This window comes from Prosopis cineraria, unplaced genomic scaffold, assembly GCF_029017545.1.
Source record: "Prosopis cineraria cultivar Desert tree isolate PC_DT_omini unplaced genomic scaffold, ASM2901754v1 PC13, whole genome shotgun sequence".
NCBI classification, from domain to species: Eukaryota; Viridiplantae; Streptophyta; class Magnoliopsida; order Fabales; family Fabaceae; genus Prosopis; species Prosopis cineraria.
Window position 1 is genome coordinate 28,455,105 of NW_026555344.1, and position 12,770 is coordinate 28,467,874.

The 12,770-nt window shown below is 35.9% G+C and overlaps 1 non-coding gene across 1 annotated transcript; it reads right to left on the minus strand.

The window, feature by feature from the left end:
- Positions 1-1,579: 1,579 nt before the first annotated feature.
- Positions 1,580-1,686, minus strand: LOC129291913 (small nucleolar RNA R71). The gene has a single exon (XR_008588807.1). It is a non-coding gene; the product is annotated as a small nucleolar RNA R71 (small nucleolar RNA).
- Between the last annotated feature and the right edge of the window lie 11,084 nt (positions 1,687-12,770).

The window sequence follows — 12,770 nt, forward strand, 5'->3', positions numbered from 1 at the left end:
TTTTTAATTCTAAGGTTGTTTAGTCCTTAATTTACATTTTTTGTGTTCCTGGAAAATCTTTTGAAAAATATAAAACAAATTTGTTTTTGTGTCTTGTTAGTGTTTTTTGTGTGTTTGAGTGTTTTTATTCTGTTTTGAAAAAGAAAAAAAATTAGTGCAATTTTCGTTGGTTTGGTGTAGAGCTGAAAATACTCTGTTTCTAGGTCTCTGTCTGAAATTGAAAAATTAACTGGGATGAGTCTGAGGAATTTGAACTTGGAATTTATTTCATTGAAAGCTCTATATCCTAGCTTCACTTTAAAATTGGGTTGGTCAATTTTGGACGTGGGAAGTGTCCTGTGGAAATTTACAATCTAACAAGGTCCAGGGAGCCATTACAGAGGATTCCCAAAACCCTGTTTCAACTTTGAGTTAGCATATCTTCCTCTTTGTGCGTTCAAATTGATTGATTCCAGTTTCATTTTTCTTATCGCTGTCTTATCTTTGTTTCTTGTGTTTAGGATTTTCTTCAATTTTCCATTTTCCTATTTGAAAGTTTGTTAGAAGCTCTGAAGGTCTTCTGGACGAAATCCTGTTTCTCCAGACCTGAGGACCACTTGTGAAAAATTCTGGGAACGATTGGGAAGGATTTTTAATCTGAAAGTTTTTATATAATTTCCTGTATATCTCTTGTGTTTCTCATAAAAGTTTCAGGGAATTTATCATGTGGATTTGCTGATAGAAAATTCACAAGTTCACTGTCTCCAGAGAGCCTACTGTGCGAATTCCAGAATTGCCAAACTGCTTCTTGATTGAGCATTTCTAACTCTCTTTCTACTTGTTTGGTGTTATTTTTTTTTTTCATTTTGTTGCTATTGAGTTTAATAAAAAAAATAAAAAAAAATTATTTCTCTTGCTTTTGTGTGTTTTGAATTGTTTCATGTTGATTTGCATTTTAGTTTAGTTTGTTCTTTGTTCTTAATTTTCTTGAGCTTGATTAGTGCATGACCCGAAGAAAACATACCTCTTTTGTTGAATTAGATCCAGAAATTGAAAGAACTATTTCTAGATTGAGAAGATCACAACCTATTCTTGATTCTCATTTGGTTTGTAATTCAACAATGGAAGGTATCTTAGGACATGAGCATGTGCATAATGAGGGCCATGGGAATGGGAATGAGAATTTGCATGATGATGGCCATGTTAATAATGAATTTGAAGGCTTGCATAACCCTAGAGAGGAGAGGAGCATTAGGCAATTAACTCAACCTAATTGGCATGATAATCCTTATGGCTTATATGTTCCTCCTACTAATGTTCAATTTGAAATTAAATCCTCCTTGATTAATGCATTGCCTAAATTTCATGGGTTACCAGGAGAGGATTGTCATAGGTTTTTGCATACTTTCCTATTGGTTTGTGATACTATGAAGCCTATGCATGTAAATGTTGATGATGTTCAAGCTAAGGCTTTTGTATTTTCTCTTGAAGGTTTAGCAAAGGATGGTATTTCAACTACCCTTCTTATGTGAAAGTGAGCACATGGGCCGAGCTAAGAAGACTCTTCTTAGATAAATTCTTTCCAAATTCCAAGGTCACCAATTTGAGAAAGCAAATCTATGGGGTCCAACAAGGAGAGGATGAGAGTCTCTATGAGTATTGGACTAGATTCCAAGGCCTTTTGGCTAAATGCCCACACCATCAAATTTCTAGTGAGAATTTAGTCCAATATTTCTATGAGGGCTTGATTCCAAGAGACAAAGTTAACATTGATGCCGCTAGTGGTGGATGCTTGATTGACCTCACTTCCTTAAAGGCTTGGGAACTAATTGACAAGATGGCTTCAAGTGGTGCTCAATACTCTACAAGGGAAAAGAGAAATGTGAATATGGTAGGTTCCTCAGTTCTTAATGATTCATATGTGGACTTGCTAGCTGCCAAGATTGGGAGAATGTTGGCTCCACAAATATCTCAAGTGAGCAATGTAAGTACTTCTCAAGCACTTGTCCCTTATTCTTGTACTTTTTGTGACTCACCTATGCATGTAGAAAGCAATTGTCCTATTAAGTTTGAACAAGTAAATGCTATCTACAATGGAAAACAATCCTATGGTGGGAGGCAAGGGCAAGGAGCTTATTCTAATACTTACAACCCTTCATGGAGAGACCATCCTAATTTCTCCTATTCAAATCCAAATGTGGCTTTACAAGACAATCAACAAAGAGGATCCTATCAAAACACCTTTGGCCGTGACCCTCCACCTCATTTGTCTCAAGGTAGCTCTTCTCAAAGCTACAATCCAAGTGGTAATTCTCTTGCACCTTCTTCTAATTCTTATAGTGATAGGAGGCTTGTTCCAATTGAGAGTTCTTCTAATTCAAACTCTTCTAATGATGTGAATGTGTTACGTAAGCAGTTGATTGAAATGAACTCCTTGTATAAAACATGTATGATGGCTTAGGGAACAAGGTAGAGAGTATGGGTAACAAGTGTGAGAACATGAACTCTAAAATTGATGCCCTTACTTCTCAAATGATATGCTTGCTAACCAATTAAGTGCAGCCAATGCTCAAGCCTCTACATTACCATCCAACACCGTTGCTAATCCTAAAGCTAATCTTATGCTATCACATTGAGGAGTGGCAGGAGTTGGGAGAAAGAGTACAAGAAGACAAAAGACAAGGAAGGCCGAGAAGCCCTCTTTAAATTCTTCAATTGATGTTAATGTTTCTCTAGTTTCTTCTTTGCTCCTAATGATGCATCTTTTTGTAGAGATGATGAGGATGAAAACATTGAGGAGATCATATGTGAGCAACCACCATCTAAGGTGGAAAAGGGGACTATGGCCGAGTTGTTTAGTAAGGAAAAAGAGGGAGAGGCCGAGCAAAGTGAAACAAGAAAGGAGAGTTCAAGGAAGGAAGAAGGAAAGCAAAGTCAAGAGATTATGAAGAAGCTTCCTTTTCCACAAGCACAAGTGGTCCCTAAGCAAGTAAAGGGACAATTTGATCAAGAGGTATATGATTTCTTCCACAAGATTCATGTTAATGTACCCTTGATGGATGTAGTTAAGAACTTTCCTAAGTATGCCAAATTTTTGAAAGATTGTTGTACAAATAAAAGAAAATTTAGGCCTAATGCAAGGGTACAATTACCCTCATCTGTGAGTGCTATCATGAAGCCTCAACTCCCTATAAAATGTGAGGACCCCGGTTCCTTCACAATTCCATGCAAGATTGGCAACACACATTTTCTCATGCATTGATAGACTTAGGTGCAGCCATTAATGTTATGCCTCTTTCAATTTATCATGCCTTGAGTCTTGATTGCATGCATAAGACACCTATGATATGCCAATTAGCGGATAGAAGTGTTAGAAGACCACATGGAGTAGTAGAAGACTTGTTGGTTTGTGTTAAAGGTCTATTATTTCCTGTGGATTTCTATGTGCTTGATATGTCAAAAGAAGGGAGTGGGGATGATATTTTGATTTTAGGAAGGCCATTTATGAGGACTGCCCGTACATTGATTGACATGGAAAAAGGTAGTTTGATTTTGAAATGTGGAGAGGATCATGTTATTTTTAATATATATGAAGCAATGAAACATCCTTTTGAGGATTATTCTTTGTTAGGTGTAAGTTCCATTGAGTTATTGCTTCATGATGCTTGTGAGTCTCACATGCTTGATTCTTTCTCACATGTTGATGATGATTTGTCTCTTGTTACTACTACATGTATTGATGGATGTAGTTGTCCTATTTGTTTAGAGATTGATGCATGCTTGAATGATGCAACTACTTCTTCTCATGATTTGTTTAAAATATCTCCTATGCTTGATCTTGAAATGCTTGAGAAGGGTATATCTTCTTGTGTTGTAGGTACTAAAGCCATTAAGGCGAATCTATGAGTTTTTCTCCACTCGAGCTTGATGTTCTTAGGATTCCCAAGCTATTGGAGGAAAATTCTACACTTTCACATGTCGAGGCCGTGGCTCAAGTCCAAGCACTTGAGGACAAGTTGCAAGAAAAGGGGGAGGCTGTAAAGAAAGAAGAGGAGAAATCAAAAACAAGTGAGAAGCCTAAAAGACAAGATAGTACCATGGAATATTCCACCAAATTAGACTTGAAGAAGCTCATTCCCTCTTGTGTAGAGCCACCTACCTTGGAGTTGAAGCCTTTACCATCCAATCTCAAGTATGCATATCTCATTGAGAATGAGAAGCTTCCGGTAATAATTTCTAACTCTTTATCTCTTGAGGAAGAAAATGCATTACTTGATGTGTTGAGAAAGAACATACATGCTATTGGTTGGACTTTGGCTGACATTCCTGGTATTGACCCTATTGTGTGCACACATAAAATTTTTCTTGAGGACAATGCTAAGCCCATTAGGCAACCACAAAGGAGACTTAACCCATTGATTTTAGATGTGGTAAAGAAAGAGGTTGTTAAGCTACTTAGTGCTGGGATCATCTATCCTATAGCTGACAGTGAGTGGGTGTCTCCAACCCAAGTTGTACCTAAGAAAGGGGGGATTACTGTGGTAAAAAATGAGAAAGGAGAGCTTGTTCCAACTAGAGTTCAAAATGCTTGGAGAGTGTGCATAGACTATAGGAAGCTCAATAATGTGACTAGGAAGGACCATTTTCCTTTGCCTTTTATTGATCAAATGCTTGAGAGATTGGCTTCCAAGTCCCATTATTGCTTCCTAGATGGGTTTAGTGGGTATTTTCAGATTCCTATAGCTCCTAGTGACCAAGATAAGACTACCTTTACATGCCCCTTTGGTACATTTGCCTATAGGAGGATGCCTTTTGGTCTTTGCAATGCACCTGGTACTTTTCAAAGATGCATGATGTCCATATTTTGTGATTTTATTGAACATTGCATGGAAGTCTTTATGGATGATTTTACTGTGTATGGTGAGTCCTTTGATTCATGCTTGCATTCTTTAGATAAAGTGCTTGGTAGGTGCATTGAAAAGAAGCTTGTGCTTAACTTTGAAAAATGCCATTTCATGGTAGATAAAGGAATTGTTTTAGGCCATTTGATTTCTTCCAATGGCATAGAGGTGGATAAGGCCAAAGTAGATGTGATTGCTTCTTTGCCATATCCTGTTTGTTTGAAAGATTTGAGATCATTTTTGGGACATGCAGGCTTTTATAGGAGATTTATAAAGGGGTTTAGTGAAATTGCTTTGCCTATGTCTAAACTCTTACAAAAAGATGTTGATTTTGTTTTTGATGATGCTTGCAAAAGGAGTTTTGACACTTTGAAAAGCATGCTCATTTCCCCTCCCATTCTTAAAGCCCCAATTGGTCTTTACCTTTTGAGTTGTCATGTGATGCTTCTAATTTTGCTGTGGGAGCTATGCTTGGTCAAAGAGAGGGCAAGTTATCATATGTGATTGCTTATGCATCTAGGACCCTAGATTCAGCTCAGGTTAATTACACCACAACTGAGAAAGAGTTGTTTGCTATTGTTTTTGCACTTGATAATTTAGATCATATCTTCTTAACTCTAAAGTTGTTGTGTACACTGACCATGCTGCTGTGAGGTACTTGTTTAAGAAGACAGATTCTAAGCCTCGCTTGATTCGATGGGTGATCTTGATGCAAGAATTTGATGTGGAGATAAGGGATAGGAGTGGTTCTACCAATCAAGTAGCGGATCATTTGTCTAGACTACCTCATTTAAAAGCTACTATGGTAAACTCTAACCCTACTATTCCTTGTGATTCATTTCCTGATGAGGCATTGTGTGCCATTTCATCTAAGCCTCCATGGTATGCCTCTTTTGCTAACTATATTGAGTGTAGAGTCTTGCCTCCTTGTGCTTCACGTTTTGCCATTGAAAAATTGAAAAGAGAGTCTAGATTTTACATTTGGGAACCACCTTTGATGTGGAAGATTTGTAGTGATAAAGTGATTAGGAGGTGTGTTGATGATGTTGATGTGCCTTCTGTTCTTGAATTTTGTCACTCTCATGCATGTGGTGGTCATTTTAGCTCAAATAAGACAGCTAGGAAGGTTTTAGATTGTGGATTGTATTGGCCTAGCTTGTTTAAAGACTCTTATGAATTTTGTAAAGCATGCTTGAAATGTCAAAAGGTTAGTAGTTGGGGTAAGAGACATGAAATGCCTCAACAACCCATTTTATTTTGTGAGATTTTTGATGTTTGGGGCATTGACTTCATGGGTCCCTTTCCACCATCCTTTAGTTTTGAGTACATATTACTTGGTGTTGATTATGTTTCAAAGTGGATTGAAGCCATTCCTACTAGAACTTGTGATGCTAAGATTGTTTTGAAGTTTCTCAAATCTAATATTTTTTGTAGGTATGGAGTTCCTAAGGCCTTGGTAAGTGACCAAGGATCCCACTTTTGCAATAAGATGATGAAGGCTCTCTTGGCTAAATATGGAGTGCATCACAAAATCTCTACACCATATCATCCCCAAACTAATGGCCAAGCCGAAGTATCAAATAGAGAAGTCAAGAAAATCCTAACCAAGGTGGTGAACACAAATAGGAAGGATTGGTCTTTACACTTGGAGGATGCTTTGTGGGCTTATCGGACCGCTTATAAGACTCCCATTGGCATGTCTCCTTTTCGATTGGTGTATGGAAAGGCTTGCCACCTCCCTGTGGAGATAGAGCATAGGGCCTATTGGGCCATCAAGAAACTAAACTTGGATTTCCATCTTTCGGCTAAGGAGAGATTTCTTCAAATGCAAGAACTTGAGGAGCTTAGGTTGGATGCCTATGAGTCTTCTAGAATCTATAAGGAGAAAACAAGGATCCTTCATGACAAGCTAATCTTGAGGAAAAAGTTCCAAGAAGGAGATCAAGTCCTCTTGTTCCAAACAAGGTTTATTCATAAGCATGCCAAGTTGAAGTCTAAGTGGGAGGGACCATATCTAGTGACCAAGGTGTTTCCCTATGGGGTTTTGCAACTCTTGAATAAAGCCACGGGTTCCACTATGCAAATCAATGGTCACCTATGCAAGCTCTACAAAGATGCCAAATCACTTCAAAAGGAGGAGGACTTCTCTCAACATGTTTTTGAACCACCATGATAAGGTTGTATCTCTCTAACCTTGAGCTTTTACCTTCCTTTAATTGATATATTTAATGATAGGTATAGTTCAAGTGTGGGGGAGATGAACCTAGTAGGAAAATTAGAGTTTATTTGCTTTATTTGACTTCTTTGTTTTGTGTTTTAGTTTGAAAAAAAAAATATCTGCACCACACTTTTGTTATGCATTCATTATTGATCTCACCTTATTTTATCACTAGTCTATACATACATTGAGGACAATGCATGATTTAAGTGTGGGGGAGAGAAATAAACATTTGTTTTGTTTGTTTGGTTTGTTTGGTTTTGCAAAAAAAAAATCAAAAAAAAATTTCTTTGTTTTGTTTTGTTTGAGGTTACTTAATTACCTAGCTCTTGAATGGATATTTTGATTCTTGAGATGTGGTAATTTTTAGGATTGAATAGGTGTGAAGTGAACATTCTTTTACCTTGAATTAATGGATTAGAGTGGCATATTACCCTTTCATGGAAGAGGCTAAACACTCATGTGTGATTAATTCCTTAGTGATGTTACCCTCTAGAATTTGTTTCACTTCTTAATTAAGACCATATATCTTGCACTTGTTTGATAGGAGATGAGAGATGGCATTCATAAAAAATAGCCAAGAGCCAAATAGCCAACCTATTATTATTTATTATCCTTTGTTAGCCACTTTGAGCCTTTGGTTTGATTCTTAAAAAAAAAAATAAATATTCACCCTATTTTCCCCAAGGAATGCATGTTACACTTTTATATGTCTTTTTAATATTCATTGCATGTCCTAGATCAAATGAGTGGATGCCTATTATCATTTTTCTATCCATTACTTCCATTGTTTTAAAGAGTTAGGGGCAACAAAAAAAAAACAACAAAGATAGATTTGAAAAAAAAAATATAGTCAAAAAGAAAAGAAATAAAGTTGCTAGAAAAGGAACAAAAAGAAGAAGAAAAAAAAAAGAAAAAGAAAGAAAAAAAAAAATAAAATAAAAATAAAAAGTTGCCTAGCTCATCCATTCCATTTGTTTTATTATTTCTTATCATTTCTTTCCATCCTCATTGTGTTAAGGTGTTCACTCAATTGAGTTAGGTTATGCTTTGCATATTAAGGGGATATATCTTGATTTAGCATTATTTTGATGCTAACCCTATTTTTTTATATACATGCATTTCTTAGACATCCTTTCATTACCTATATCACAACCTAATAAAGTCCACTTGATTCTTGATTGCAAGTGCTATTTAGTGATGGAGATGTAGAAGGGTTACAAATTCATAGTAGGGTTTATCCTAAGAAATTTTGAGTGAAATTTAATACCTTATACACTTTGAGTGATGAGAGCAAACACTTAACCTAGAGAGGCTTACTCTTTGACATTGATTCTTGGTAAGGGTTTGTTTGTGATGTGCATAATTCTTTCGTAATTATTGCCACATTGATTGATAATTTGTAGAAGTTCATGAGCTAGTATTTTAGTGACTTGAAACAATGTTTTTCTCTTATTTCTTTGTCTTATAGTTTCTTTTGGGACCTTTTTCACTTGATTTTGCCCGGAGTGCAAAAGCTAAGTGTGGGGGAATTGATAGAACACATTTGTTACCCACTTTTATTTGTCAATTAGGACCATTTTATTAATGATTTATCACCTTCAAGTGCACACATTGCATTAGATTTGGAACTTTGCCTAAGTTTCTAAGATCAGTGCACTAGGGGCATTTTGGTCCAAAAAATGAACTTTTGAGAAAATGTACAAGAAAAATTGACAAAGTGCATTTTATGTCCAGTTGATGAATGGTGAAATTATATTTTAAAATTCATTTTAGTTTGGGAGTAATTAAATAAAAAAGTCAACACTTTCTTAAGTGTCTTAGTTTGTCCTAGTTTTTGGTTTGCCTTTGTGTGAAAATTTTTATATAATTTTGTGCAGCCTGAAACTTGGTTAATTTAATAAATTCTCCCTTCTAATTATGAATTTAATTCTGGACATGAATTAGATTTTATTATATCATATGCTATTTAATTGAATTATGTGATTTATGTGACATAGGTGGCATGTGACTTGTGCATCAATTGGGCAATTGAGGTCAACACTCCTTGAGGACAATGGCTGATGGTTTGCACGTGAATTATGATTATTTTGAGGGATTAGATCAGCTAAAATGATGTGGATGACACATGGGAAATTAGGCACACATTGGAATCATCTACAAACCAATAGGAAGTTGCCACCTTGCAAGTGTGACAAGGCTCCCATTTACATTTTAATTTCTTTTTCCTTATTTTAATTAAGCTTCAGCTGATGGGAGACACCAAGGAGCACGCCATTTTAAGCCCCAAATGGGATCCAACACATATCTCATTCATCTTCCACATTCTCTCTCTCTTGTTCATAGTGTTCTTCATTTTCTCTCTTTTGTTCTTCATTTTCCAGCACCCTAACCTCCATTTTCAGCCACCAAACCTCCACAAAACTCATACCATTCTTCTCCTCTCTTCATTTTCGTTCCATCCCTTCCATTTTCACAAGGATTGAAGCTCATTTCCATCATTCAAGAGCTATGGAGTTTGGCCTTCACAAGCAATCACTAGGGTTTTTGAAGATGAAGATTGGCTAAGTTTCTTTGTGGAATCCTAGAGAGATGAAGATGGAGGATGAGTCTTGAGCTTCAAATTGGCTAAGTTCTTTTGTTTCCTATCCTCTTCTCTTTTTACTAGATGGTTAGATTCCTTAATCTAGGTTTAATCATCTTAGCTTATAAATTCTAATTTGAATTTGATGTTGATGTAAAGAGAGAGGATTGTTTCATTTAATTTCTTCCTTGGACAGCCATGACTGAATTTTGCCACTCTTTGTTTGGCACATAATCTTGTGTTTTTCAATTAGTGAATTTCTTGTGTTAATATTGCATAATCTTGTGGTGTTAATGCTTGTGTTGTTGAGTAGCTTGACATAATCTTGTGGTTGCTCAATTTATGTGTTTGACCATGGCTGTTGAGAGAGGATTTTGAGTGAATCACTTGGCTAATGTCTTCACCAATTGGTTAATTGAACTAGGGACTTTAATCTAAGACCTAGGGAGGTTAGCTAATTAGGTTAATTGGCTTAGGATAATTTTCTTAAGTCATGACAGCTTTAGTCAAGAGGAAAGGGAAGCTAAACTTAGCCTAATCATGAGAAGATAATGAGTCCAAAATCAACTAATCTCTAGGGTTCCATTATTGTAAAAAGGGAAGTTCATTTCACTCACTTTCACTAGCATTTTAATTACTTGCACATTAGGTAATTAGTTTAGATAATTAGCTAGGTAACTAAATTCCTACAAACTTTGGTTGATTTATTTCACTAGATAACTTTCAATTAGACTTAAAACCATTCCTTGGGAGATGACCTAGGGTTGGCCCTATATTGCATTAGGGTTAGCTTTAGTGTAATTTTGAGGATAAGCGACTAATTTCCTATCAAAATTTTGGCGTCGTTGACAATAAGTCTGCTTACCATCTGGGCTTCGATGTAAGTCCTTTTTAATTTTTATATCCACCAAATCAAATCTTGCCTTCACACTATCCTTGGACTTGCTCTGTATGTTGAGAAGTGTTCCAATAATACTATCATACACATTCTTCTCCACATGCATGACATCAATACAGTGCCTCACATCAAAATGGTGCCAATATGGAAGGTTAAAGAAGATAGACCTCTCTTTCCATTTTTTTTCACTGCTCTTTATAGTTTTATCGAAGGTAAGATTGATGTCTTTCACCAATTCATAAACTTGGCCTCCTGTTAATGGCTTAGGGGCAGTTTCATGCTCTTGGCCGCTATAGAAAGCTTTCCTCATTCTACGATAACGGTGACCTTCTTTGAGAAATCTCCTTTGGCCAAGGTAGACTATCTTCTTTCCATGATAAAGTTGATGGTAGCATATGCCTTCTTCATAAATTGGACATGCTTTATGCCCCTTAATACTATAACCTGACAAGTTTTCATATGTAGGGAAGTCATTTATGGTGCAAAAGATTATCACAGATAACTTGAATACCTCCTTCTGATTCACGTCAAACACATCAACACTTATCTCTCACAGCCTTTTCAAGTCTTTAATCTAGGGTCTTAAGTAAACATCAATGTCATTCCTTGGTTATTTCGGTCCTAAAATGAACATTGACAACATGATATACTTGCATTGCATATATAACATGGGAGATAAGTTCTAAATCACTAATAGAATAGGCCATGAACTGTGTATACTACTAAGGCTACCATAAGGATTCATGCCATCCATACTAAGTCTAAGCCTAAGGTTCCTTTGATCACTACTGAAATCGAGAAATAATGTATCAATTTTCTTCCATTGTTTCAAATTAGTCGGATGTTGAAGGTTTCCATCAAAAATCCTCTCATCCGTATGCCACCTCAGATTCTTCACATCCTTTTCATTAGCAAACAACTGTTTAAACCTCAGTATAATTAGAAGATACCATAATACCTTTGTAGGAGCTTTATTCTCTTTGTACCTTGGAATCTCACACACCGAACAATTCTACTACTCTTTATGCTCTTTCCTATACAATATACAGTCATTAGGACATGCGTGTATTTTCTTAAACTTCATGTCCAGTGGGTATAGAATTTTCTTTGCCTTGTAGTAACGAACCGGCAACACATTCTCTTTCAGAAGCATTAATTTCAACAACTCGAGCATTTCTGTGAAACTCTTTTTGCTTAACCAGGATCTAGCTTTTAAGTTTACCAACTCCAACACTGCTTTTAACAGACTATATTCCTAGCAACTCGGGTACAAAGGTGTCTCTGCATCACTACACTTATTATTATATGCCTAGGATTTCTCAAAGGCCTCTTTACCCACATTATGAATCATGTCTTCTAACCGATCAATCATATTATCATCATCATAATCATTATCAACATCCCGAGATTGAGATGTCCTTGGTATTGGCATGTTCAGTCTTTCACTATGCCATATCCATACTCTAGAACTTTTAAGAAACCCCTCACAAGTTAAGTATTCATATATCTCATTTGTACTTAGCCGTCTCTCATTCAAACAGTCCCTACAAGGATAAGAAAACCTCTCACTATCATCTTCAACATTGCTTTGAGTAAATTCTAGAAATTCCTTAACCCCATTAACATTTTGTATACTTGTTCATTTGGCATCTATCTAACTATGATCCATGTTTAATTTTACCTCCTAAAACATGAAACAGTTTATGGATTATTGCTAAGTCCATTGGAATAAGGCCAGATAACAAGTTCTAAAAATAAGGAAGCGAGCTCTTTGGAAAAAAGTATTCTTTATAGTTGGCTAACCTCCTATCTAATAGGTAAGAGGGAAGCCAACAATATTTTTTTTTTGCCCTTTCCATATAGAGAAATAAGCCAAATGATAAGTTTTAAAAAATTTTGACAGAGTCTCCCCTAAAAGTTAGACTTCCCAATAATTTTACAATTGAACAGTTTAACAAATCATATTCCAGCCAAGAACAATGCCTAACCTAATACTGTCAACAATAATAGCAAGTTGTAATTTGATTCAATATATAGCTAAATATCATTCTATCCTCCTCTAATAACACAACAAACATGTAACAATGAGGATATATATCTTGTATATTTAAAGCTTGATTTGTTAATGATACAATGTGAAATAGAACAAATAAATCAAACCCAATACTGTCAGTGAAGATTCAAAAACCA